This window comes from Sceloporus occidentalis, unplaced genomic scaffold (assembly GCF_023333645.1).
Source record: "Sceloporus occidentalis isolate IW3139 unplaced genomic scaffold, rSceOcc1.0.p SCAF_6, whole genome shotgun sequence".
Taxonomy (NCBI): Eukaryota; Metazoa; Chordata; class Lepidosauria; order Squamata; family Phrynosomatidae; genus Sceloporus; species Sceloporus occidentalis.
Genome location: NW_028316986.1, coordinates 126317107 through 126329418, shown reverse-complemented (window position 1 = coordinate 126329418; position 12312 = coordinate 126317107). Strand labels below are relative to the sequence as shown.

The window sequence follows — 12312 nt, the reverse complement described above, 5'->3', positions numbered from 1 at the left end:
CACTTTCAAGATCCCAAGAGTTGGTAAATGGCATTTTTTTGAGCCATTTCACTTGAAAGAGGTATCAACCCCTTTCTACTATTATATTTGAGCTATGTTTGGAAACTTTGGCCCGTACCTTTAAACAAAACAGTAATATTAATAGCTTTGTGCATGATTTTACTTTTACACAGATAATATTTTACACTTTACTGCTGAACCTTAGTGCTCCTTTATTCTATTGGAGATTATTAATGCTTTTGAAGATTTGTCCAGCTATTTGATTAAGGGGTCCAAATCAGAGCTAATGCCAGTAGAAGACTATGGTGTAGTCTTGGCAGTTCTGGTCATGCTCAAATGCTGTTACTTACTTAGCTTGGAATACTAATTCCCAGACACACTTCTTGTAATGTTATAGGTGATGATATTGGTACTTCATTTGATTGAATTGATAAAAAGTATTAAGTATTAATGCTGGAAAAGTTCTTCAAAGTATTGCCAAGATAGTTTCATTTAAGTCAGGGTAATTAAAGTAATTGACTTGAATAGCCAAGGAAAAGGGCTGATTTGACTCATTGGTTTAACTGCAGTTTCCAACTTCCTAATCCATGTATTTTCTGAGTTATTCATACTACCGGTTTCCACAATAAATAAAACATCAATTTGAAATGAAATAAAACCATCTAGAACAGTGCTTCCCAAAGTGGGGGGTATGCCCCCCAGGGGGCAGTGGAAAGATCCAAGGGGCAGTGAGGAGGAAAGGGGGTAGTGAGGGGGGGTCATTCAAAGTACTGGTACATAAGACAAGGGGAACCAGCAGCCTTTAGGACCATGATGGGGATGAAGATTGCATGGAAATTCTTTTCAGGTTCTCTTAAAACCACAACACAGTCTCACCAATCATTTCATGTGGTAGTATATCTTGCTATTCAACCACCTGTGCAAGCTCATTCCCTTAGCTGCATCTTTCACTGGCAGGAGCAGTTGGGAAACTCTTGTGAGGCTTGGGTGCAGGACATTGTTTCTATGGCTTGGAGTGGCATCATTTTGGGTCAGACTGACTGACTGGAGCAAGGAGTTAGAGCATGTGGCTGTGGGGGGAAAGTGGCAGCAAAAAGGAGCTTTAAAATTTGGGACATTGCTTAAGCTTTGTGAGCTTTGCTGGGACTTGGCTGGCAGGTTAGAGCTGTTCTGCTACACCTGTTTTTGTTCACCAGACAGGCTGGGAGAAGAGGTAACAGAAGAAACAAAGTATGTTGAAGGGAACACTTGAAGCTGTTTGGGGAAGACATGTCTCTGGGGAAGGAGAGGAAGAAGTATCTGGAGTCAATTCTTGGAAAGCATCCTTTACCTTGGAACAGCTACTATACATAAAATCTCTCCCTTTCACCATCCACATCAGTCTCCAGTCCAGGGTATGTGGCCTCTTTAAACCCCCAACACACACCAGCTGTGCCCCTCTGCCTCAACAAAGAAGGATTGAGAGTCCTTCCTCACCAGGGGGAAGCATCTCCCTTTTCACCTGGTCACCTTGGGAACAGCAACTAGACAGCTAGCTGAGCAGGGACTGAAAGGCCTCTCATCCACACTAGCCTTTGTTGGAGAGGTGGCATGCAGTGATCTTGGGAGCAACAACTGAGCAACTGGCTGAGCAGCAAATGAGAAACCTCTCGCCTATGCCAGCCTTGCAGCAAAAATTGGTCTAGGTGAGAAGCTTCTTGGTTGCTGCCTGACTGGCTGTTCAGTTGCTGCTCCCTTTGTACCTAGTCACCCTGGGAGCAGCAACTGAGTTAGCTGGCTGAGTAAGGTCATGCCTAGAATACTTTATGACAAATAGAAAAGTAAGCTTGACCTCAATGGTTTAGTTCATAGATAACACCAAACTGTGAATAATTTCATAATTCAAATTTACAGAATACATAAAACATTGTTGAATTTGAAAATAAGGTTTTCTATTTGCCTGAGTCGGCAGAAGGGTATAATTGGAGATAATCTGAAGCTGTCTTTGGGTGAAGCTAATTTAATTATTTATTTAAATAGCACCAAATATACAGGGAATCAAGTTTTTGAAATGAAGGCACAATATACCCTAAGTCAGAAAGGGGGGGAAAATGAATGATTTTCATAGAAAATGCAACATATTGGTTAAAAATCTTAAATTCAAGAGTCAGATGAAGTTGCATTTTATATACAAGATTTATAAAAGACAAAATCATCTGCAATTAGCTCTTTACAAAAATCTGTATAAAACTCTAATGTTCCACTGGACGGCTAGTTAAATTTCACTGTGCTCCCAGTTACGTAGTATTTGGCCTAACAATTCAAGGGGGTGGGGAATAACAGTGAACTGTTCCAAGAGATTGGTTTCTGAAAACGCAGATGAACGTTGAAGACTGATCCTGGGAAATTCAGCTGGCAAAAATTAGTCTAGGGAGAATGTGAAGGGTATGACGCCTGAGCCCCACACAGCAAAATTAAAAACAAAATAAAATAATTGGGGCTGTACTACATTTGCAGGATGCTTAATCCATTGTAAACTGTACCTTCTCTAAAAATCAGAGAAAAAAGCCCCAAGGACAAACAACATTTGCAAAAAGTACAGTGTGCCTACGTTATACGCAGATTCCAGCATATGCTAGAAGCTGCACTGGAAAAACTCCTCTTACATCCTAGAAGAAGTAATGGGGTGCGCTGCAGGCATAAGCCATGTTACTTCTAATGGGGCTCAAGCATACCCATTTTTCCTTTATGCAGGAGGTCCAGAACAGATCCTCGCATAAGGGAAGGGTGCGCTGTAAAATCAAAACAATAAAACAAGAAGAGAAAATCCTTACTAGGTTTGACCTATTTTTGCTCCCCCCCCCCCCCCCCCCCACACACACACAGACACAATCTGCCTGTGTTCTGACTGGTCTTTTTTCCCCCCTCATTACTAAAATTCACTTCTGTATTGGTAGATGGCAAGTCAGTAAAAAGGTAACAGCATTCCTGGGGGGAGGAAATAACCTAATTCTGGGGTTTCATTGGGTCATGGGCATTTGGGTCACTGGGACATTTGGGTCATGGAGCCATTGAAATCAACTATGGCTGCATCTACACTGCAGAAATAATCCAATTTGACACCACTTTAACTGCCATGGCTCAATGCTATGACATTCTGGGAACTGTAGGTTGTTGTTGTAGTATGAGAGCTCTCTGACAGAGAAGGCTAAACAGTTCCCAGAGTTCCATAGCATTGAGCAATGGCAGTTAAAGTGAGGTCAAAATGGATTATTTCTGCACTGTTCATGCAAGCTATAGTGTCCAACTTGGTAGCCTCTCTATACTAATCCATTGTCTTGTGATTTCACCACAACAGCAACCATTTGTCTGCTTTTTTGCTCACTACAGAATCCAAAAATCTCATGCTAATATGAACAACAACAACAATAATAATAATTGTACCTTAGACCAAAAGAAAAAAATACCTGAATAGCAAAACACACAGATTTAGTTCAGAAAAGCTTGCCGAGTATAACTCACGTCAACTCACAAGGATGAAAGGTGAAGACAAAGCATAAGCTGTCACGCAGTGCCAAATCATAGTTTGTTGCTACATCTGAAATGACTATTTAATATCAATTTTAAGAGGATATAGATTTTAAGACCTAAATCCACTATAACACTGGCAGAGTGAAATTCCCCATTAGCACAGGTGCAGAGGATTACAGTGTGTAATTATTCAACCACTTGTGCAACAGAAATGGTATTGTACCTTACCTTGACTCTGAAAAAGTGGCCATGCAAGCTAGTAGACCTTGTGCTAGCATTGTTGGAAACAGGCCCAATATTTCTGAATTAATTCAGATATCATTTCAGACAATGTTATTTTTATGCAGGTGGGAATCATCTTATCCCCCCCCCCCCCCCATGGTGTTACTGGAGTCCAACTCCTAGGATTCTTCACCACTAATCATGGTGCAAAGTAGGGTTGCCAGATTGAAAACTGAAAGCGGCTTTAATACTTGTGTAGAAGAGGGAATTTCATCCAGTACTTTATATCACACAACTGGGTGACAAGCAACATGTGCATCTCTCCTCTGAATGACTGTCTGAGGTCAGTAATGGATTGGGTGAGGGAAAATAGACTTAAACTGAATCCAAATAAAACTGAGGTACTCGCTATAGGCAATCCTAATCCGGGAATGGTGATAAGCTCTCCAATTCTGGACGGGTTCACACTTCCCCTAAAGGACTGTGTTCGTAGCTTGGGGGTACTCCTGGACTCGTCACTTCAGTGGTCATCTCAGGTGGATGCAACGGCCAGGAGTGCCTGTTATCAGCTTTGGCTGATACGCCAGCTACGACCCTTCCTGGAATGGGAAAACCTAGAAACGGTTGTACATTCACTGGTAACCTCTCGTCTCGATTTCTGCAATGTGCTCTACATGGGGCATCCCTCATGCCTCGTTCGGAAGCTGCAACTGGTCCAAAATATGGCAGCTAGATTGGTTACAGGGAGTTGTAAATTTGATCCTATTACACCTATCTTAAAATCCTTACACTGGCTGCCTATTAGCTTCTGGGCACAGTATATGGTATTGGTCATTACCTATAAAGCCCTACATGGCTTGGGTCCAGCTTACCTGAGGGAACGCCTCCTCCCATACAATCCTTCCTGCACTCTCAGGTCCTCTGGGAAGAATCTCTTGCAGTCTAAGAAAACCAGATTGGTAAAGACTTCCCAGAGGACGTTTTCTATTGCCGCTCCAAATATCTGGAATGACCTGCTGGAGGAGATCCGCCATATAACATCTTTGGAGGCCTTTAAGAAGGCAATAAAAACAGATCTCTTCCGGCAGGCCTTCCCTAACTGACCTCCTTGGAATGTTCACTCTCCAGTTGCATAGCTGTTCCCACCGGACTGTGATCGTGATTGATTTTATTGACTACTTTATTGGGAGCATTTTATTGGGAATTGTTGTTTTAATGCTATTTTAGGGTGGGAAGGAGATAGAGAATTAGGATTTGATATGTTTTGCTATGTTTTTACTTGTGGCTTGTTGTGTTGTATTTTCATTGTTCTTTTGTTTGTTGTTACCCGCCTCGATCCAATACAGGGAGAGGCGGGATACAAATAAATACTGTTGTTGTTGTTGTTATTATTATTATTATTATGCTGAAATTCTCTCTTCTACATAATCAGTAAACCTACAGGAGTCCCCTCTGATTTTCACTTTGGCAAACCTAGACAGCCAAGTGTTCCTGGGAGTTGCAACCCAGCAGTCTGTAGAGAGCTGCATGAGTCCCAACCTAAGAGACTTTTAAAAACAAACAAACAAACAAACAAACAAAAAAAAAACCCTAATACATGTAATCAGATTTTTTAAAAAAATTTTTAAGGGTTTAAAATTATTTTGTATCTACTTAGAATGTGGCAAAATGAAAACTTCTTTAGTTATTTGAATAAGGCGTGCAGCTTTGGTGTCTACAGTGAAATATATATATATATATATATATATATATATATATATATTGCAATATGACAAAAACCACACATCCTCTTGCTTATTTACTTTGGATTCCTTGGTCTCCTGTGACAAGTAAATAAATAAATTTCTGAAAGTAGTCTTAGAATCAAGGAACAAACCAACAGCGACACTGCTGAGAAATTCAATTTTATGAAAACCATCATTCTCTAAAGTCTACAAAACTCAGTAAAAATTGAGAATATGAAGGTTTTGGGTGGTTGTTTTTTTAAAAAAGATGATTTCATCGTAACTAGAATTATGCTACTTGCTTTCAAACATGAATTATTTATTGGGGCCCATTAGAATGTAGAATAAATAGTCACAAGGTTAGAAAGTAGAACTGAAGAATGTGACATTATAAAGTTTAACCAAATACCCAGTTGTTTTTCCCAGTCTTTACATGAGATGACTTTTTATTTAATAAGCATTTTTTAAAAAAATTGTTACTTTTATTATATGCATAATATTCTGCATAATAAAATGCTCTTTCTATGCCCAGATAATAAAACTTATTTGAGTTTTTAAAAATATCAGTGGTTTAGTGTTTATTTTTACATGTAAATGTCAGTGGTAAAAATTTAAATGCCAGTGGTTTGTGCTTTTATTCATTCATTTTTGCTAACTTCCTAAATAGATAAAATAAGACCCCATTTTACAATAGCTTGCCTGACTGGCTTGAATCGGAATGGAAGACCTAACTACAGTAGATCCACAGAATGCATTGCTGACTAGTGAATTAACTGTTACAATCCCATTAGGTCTACTCTAGTTTCAATTCCCAGTAGGATTCAGGCATATATTTGTAATTATCTTTTGAATAGACCTAATTGTTGAAGCCTATGAATGTCTACTCAGAAGTATTGTGATTTCCTGCATGGCAGGGAGTTGGACTGTATGGCCCTTGTGGTCTCTTCCAACTCTATGATTCTATGTAAGTTCTACTGAGTACAGTGGAACACTTACTCCTAGGCAAATTTGCAGAGAATTGATGTCTAAAATAGTTACACTTTTAGATTTCTGAAATATTTCAAATGCAATTCCATGAACTAAATTAGACTCAAAAATGAACAGCCCTTTGCTTCCATGCTTCAAAATAGCCACATTTTCCACATTTTTCAGCATTTAGTCATATAATTTACAAGCTTCAAAGATGTACAGAAGTAAGGGCTGCAACATTCTGGCTTGCATGGAATGAATCAGTGCATGCTCCGGGTATTCAATTACTTTTATGAAACTGCTATTTCATAATTTTGTTGGTGGATTCTGATCTACATAAGCATAGTTACGCAGTTGCCTTACATGGGGGATCCGTTCCGCACCCCACCCCCCCACGTAAGACAAATACCGTGTAAACTTGAGCCCCATTCAAGAGAATGTAGCTCATGCTCATGGCGGCATGGTGCATGTGCACCACATAAAGTGGAAGCTGCATATGGCACGCCCGCATATGGATCAGGCACGCTGTATCTGCATAAGCACATAGTTCCATTGCTTCTCATCTAAGAAGATTGTTTCTTCAGGTTAAGGCATTTGATTTCTCCTGTTTTGACATATATCTATACATTACAATTTCTGTAATGCATATTTTAAAAATAAAAATATGCAGTCATACTACTGAATAGCTCTTGGAATTGAAATAGAAGCATTTTTTTCCTATATGACACTTGGCAGAGACAAGACTAGTCTAAGTAAGCTCACAGATTTCACTTTTCTTTCTCCATGAATTTTGTCATCTCATTTGATAGTGTACCATTGGAAGTAGGAAGAGTAACATCAAAATACTCATTATGTTATTATTGGGGAAAGAGGAGGGTGGTGTTGATGCTTAACTATTAATCCTTGAAAACATGTGTACCCCCCAGTCAAAGCGGTTTAAAATAATTACATGTAACATTTTGCACCTAAGCTCTGGCAGTACTTAAGGTTTTTTATGTTCTAATGGCCAATTGGAACAGGAACAATTTCAGGAAGAGGGATAACCCAATGGTGTTGGTTTCTCCAGCTGAGGTCAGGGAGTGGATCCTTCTTCCCATCTCTCTTTACCTGTGGTGCTAAGGGGAAAGCTGGAGTGTGATATCATGCAACAACTCAAGCTCAAATATAATGGCAATCATTTGCAAAATCTATAAGCAGCTATCTAAACTTATATCTGTTACCCTATCATACTTGATGTAAGTACAATAACTGTCTTTATAAGGCCATTTAATTCATCCTGTACATATACATTGTACGACAGACTGAAGTGTTATATGCTTTGAAAGGAGTTCTTATAAGATATTAGCAACAGTAATAGCAAGTACATTTCTCTACCGCTTATCAATGCATTTAAGCATTGTACGCTGTTGTACGCCACTTTGATTGCCTGGCAAAAAGCAGGATAGAAATAAAATTATTATTATTATTTTATTAAGCACTCCCTAAGCGGTTTACAATTATTTCATAATATCGCCATTTTCTAAACTCCACAGTCCACCAGTCTAATGTAGTGGAGGTATTCTTAGGTGCACAATTGAATAATATAGCCTGCATTGTTTATGAATCTTTGAGATATTAGTTCATAGCAACAATGAAGATAGTGCTTATAATGTAGAGAATGTTATATGGTTTGCATTTATGCTCCCAACAAAATCAAATGAGCCAATATTCCCATTTTAGGTTGCTTTCATGGTAACTGCCAAAGGTGCTGCACACTTCCATGAATGAATGAATACTTTAATCTCCTACTCTGTTTCACAGACTCTACTAAGGGCTCAAACAGATTGGCAGCTTCAGCTGGCTTCAAGCCAGCTTGGGGGTGTGGAATTTACATATGCCAAGCCCCCAAGTTGCCCAGAAGTTGTGATGGCGATTACATGCTGGGGTGCTTTGGGGCAACTTGAGGGCATGGTGTTTAGATGCCACATGCCCCAGAGCCAGCGAAAGGTCAGCTCAAGAACCAAAGGAGCATTTTTTTCTTCGCCCTAAATAGGAGCGGATTTTCCCCACTCCTATTTGGAGTGGAAGCTGGCTGGATTGGAGCTGCACATCTGTTTGCCACAGCCTTAATCCAGCCTTAATTGCAGCGGCTCCAAGCCACTCCATCGGGGTTGTCTATTTTACTCCTAAGTTTCTTAAAATGATAGTTGCAGCCTTAGCAGTGATGTTGCTCATTAAAATAAATGGACTAATCAACAATTACTTAAAATTACAAAGGATTAGTTTGGCTTTTCTAATCCTAATATTAACAAAGATGAAGTAGTTTCAGCCTTACTGATTTGTAATTAGAATGCAAGCAGGGCCTGTTTTGATTATTCTTAAACTGAAGACCCACCTCCTGGAATTATTACAAAATTTATCCATTGGGCCTATCCAGAATTGCTAAATTATACAGAAGGAAGTTGCTTAAATGTGAAATACTGAGGGAGCAAAACCCAAAATTATTAACACCACCAAATTTAGATATGGCTTTCAGTCCACTGCTTGCAGTGGATGGATTGGGTTGTTTTTTTGGTTTTTTTTGTTTTTTTTGTTGTTGTTTTTTTGGTTTTTTTTTGTTTTTTGGCTACATTCAAGACCTATCCATCATTACAGTGGACTGGATTAGATTACCTTTGGGACCCCCTTTTATACAAAATTTATTGAACCTAAACATAATAGCATATTCTCTCTGGATGAAATTGTCCAGAATGCTTATTTCTAATAGCTCCTAAAATTGTTACAAAGGGTTACAGAATGACTTGATGCTAGCCACTACCTTTAATCGTTCTACCATCTGTATTACAAACAGAATAAATGACCATACAATAAGGATCAGTTCATTCAGGAATTGATATTTTAAATTGTATGGCATTTGATGTCTCATGTTTTAAGCAAAGATATGGGCCAGAATTCCATTGGAATCTTATGCAGCCATAAGTAGTGACTGGGCATTTTTGTCCTATGTGGAACAGTCAGTTCAATATTGTGAAAGCAAAGTTATGAATGTGATGCCATTGCACATGCAGATGTATGCCAGTATCTGGGACGTGCGTGCATATTTGTATGTCCAGTTGTCCATGGGCCTGTTTCTGTCATGCAAGATTTCAATTCAACCCAAAGGTTGAATTGAACATTCAAAGCAGTTTCATATACTACTTGGTTCTCAAAGTTCTTTCTCTAAAATTCAAATCATGGACAACTGAAAGTTGGGAAGTATGGATGTGTTTTTCCCTCCTTCATTTTGGCAAGGTTTTGACTGTAATAATGTAACAAATTTAAAAGTGAATTTTAAATTAACTTCATTTTTTAAAACAATCAATCAATTAAGTTAATCTTTACTATTGTAAAGCATCTATTATTTTTACATTGATGAATAACCACTCCTCACTGACTTTTCAGTCTCAAGTAATATGCATCTGGAATGGTTGTTGTGAGTGTGTAGCTTCCTAGGTATTGACCTGGATGGAAAAATTCCTGTGTTGTCATTCATAATAGCCGCATTTATACAGAAATTGTTTATGTCCACATGCATGACCATCATTTAATGTTACATATTGGTTCATGAAGGGCTACCAAGCTAGAACATCAAAAGATGATTTGAAAATGGTTTTCAAATGAAATGCATGTTTCTGCTAACTGGGTTTTACTTTGTCTGGATTAACAAAGTATTATCAAGCAATACCATTGCTCTGCTCTGACTCATGTCATTGCTGCACCATGGGGAAAAGAGTGAATTTGGACAGCTGAGCATTGAACAGATAGAATAACAAAAGCAAGCAAACAAACTTCTGTAAACCTTGAACCTCTTGTGTATCTCAGTGTTCAAATTATAGTACAAGTTTAGCATCTTCTCCCCATGTGCATCATATTTTCCACATTATTAAGAACCACACTAATAACACCTGGTATGGTAGATCATACTCTATCCAGGCTAACTGTATAAATTGAAGATGAAATGCTAATGTTTCCAGGAGAGAAGTGGAACACCCATACTACTCTTGGTGTAAAAAGCAGCACATGAAATAATTTTTAGCTTCTTTTAAAAGCAACGGTCACCCGCCTCGCCGGGCAGACTGTTTTGCCACTACACGCAGCTGGACTACAAGCCCCAGAGTGCTCTGGGGCTTGCCCGGCTCCCTATTGGTGTGCAGGGGCGGAAGGGGCAGCCCTTCCGCTCCGCGATGCTCTGGGAGACGGTTTCGTTGGTGCGGGGCTTCCGGTCCTCCAAGGCTGCCCATTGGTGGGCTGGGCCTTGGAGGCAGGGAGGGAGGGGCCTAGGCCTATATAAGGCCATGTTGCTGGCCCCTTCCCTCAGTCAGTTGCTTGGCTTCAAGCAGAGCGGAGCCAAGCTGTGGAAGGTAGCAAGTCTTGGTGCTTCTCCCGCCCGCCCACCGCTGTTGTTAGGTGGTTTTTAGTCACAACTTGGCGGCAGCATAGGCCAGGATCTGCACGTTGTGGTACCAGGGCTATGGAGCTCTGGTTTGGGAGTCAATAGGTACCTGGGGGCGAATAGGGCAAGCGTTTGGCCATTGCGGGGGCCAGAACGCAGGAGCGCCTCCTGGTGACTAGGGGCTTTGTGAATTGGTGAACGCAAGACAAGGTTTGCGGTCAAGTTGTGTTCCTTAGCCCCTAGGTCATCCCAAGCACCGGGTGGGTGCCCAGTTTGGATAATCAGACTACATCGGGTGGTTTAATTGCACTGATCCTGACCTTATGCTTTGTGCCAACCCTACCAATTGTTTGCAAATAAAGTTGTGGCCTTACTTCCAACATGTTGTACTGTGGTTATTTGACAGCAACATCTGAGGCAACATGGAAGTTATTGTATGAAGGGTGCTTCAGAGTTTTGTCTGAAAACCACATGGATTCTAAAATAAGCATGTACAGTGTCGTTCTCTTGCTACTACATCATACCTTTTAACTTTCCCTATTTGCCAGGTATACTCCCAATTAATCCTCTGTCATTTCACACTTTCAGCTGCTCTTGAAATGTCCCAGTTTCTCACTCCTCCTGCCACTTTACCCCTTTGTGCTCAGTATATTTCACTTGCTCCAAAGTGAGTTCAAAGTACAAAAGTAGTTTGCACTCAATTAACTCAGTGGGGCAGAATTTTGCACATCATGCAAAGCAAATTGGTGTGACCTCATTCTTCTCATTAGCAACTTTTGCTATCTTGGCCATACACTGAAGTTATTTGGCCACACATGTCCCAGTTTTTATCTGTGAAAGACTGGTGAGTATGCTGCATAACCATAGCCCAGGAACATATATGTGCATTTGGAGGACAGGACTTCTACACTGTCCAATATGACTTCTAGTCTGATTACATGCATAGTTTTTTTTTTAATTTAAACTCTACTAATCTCATATGTTAATGACTGCTTACTCACTGAAAGTGTTTGTTAAGAATGTGTAGGGCTGCAAACATTTTGCACTGTTCTACCTTGGTATTTAAAAAAATAATAACAGTATAACAGTAACATTCCAGTCCTCAACAGCAACATTAAAACTAGTTAGTAGTGACATTTCAAAATGGTATGCTTTTTAGTACAGTCAGCACTCCATATCCAGAAAGTTTGCATCCACAGATTCAACAAACAAACAAACAAACTGGTTTTTCAATACATTTTTAGTTCCTTTTTAATGCATGCATGCGCTTGTAAGCATTGCTTTTGGATTTCTGTGGAAGACATTGTCCAACTGTGAGGTTGTCATTTGAGATATGTCAGCAATGGTGGGTGGGTTTGTTTCTCACCATCCTCCTTTAACTGTAGTATAAACAGCTGTATTTTTATAAATACAGTTTGATCTTTGTAACTAGATAAATGGAATGTTTCATACATATTTTCTCCATCATGTCTGTTT

The 12312-nt window shown here is 39.6% G+C and overlaps 1 protein-coding gene and 1 long non-coding RNA gene across 2 annotated transcripts in view; one reads left to right on the top strand and one right to left on the bottom strand.

Annotated features, from left to right (window-relative positions):
- The window catches only part of LOC149311382 (uncharacterized), a 64432-nt gene extending 59741 nt beyond the window's left edge, over window positions 1–4691 (bottom strand). Inside the window, exon 1 of the long non-coding RNA XR_016281632.1 lies at window positions 4605–4691. This is a non-coding gene — a long non-coding RNA (uncharacterized LOC149311382). The remainder of the gene's footprint in view (window positions 1–4604) is intronic.
- LOC149311380 (potassium voltage-gated channel subfamily KQT member 5-like) overlaps window positions 1–12312 on the top strand; it is a 411580-nt gene that overhangs the window by 95943 nt on the left and 303325 nt on the right. The window lies entirely within an intron of this gene.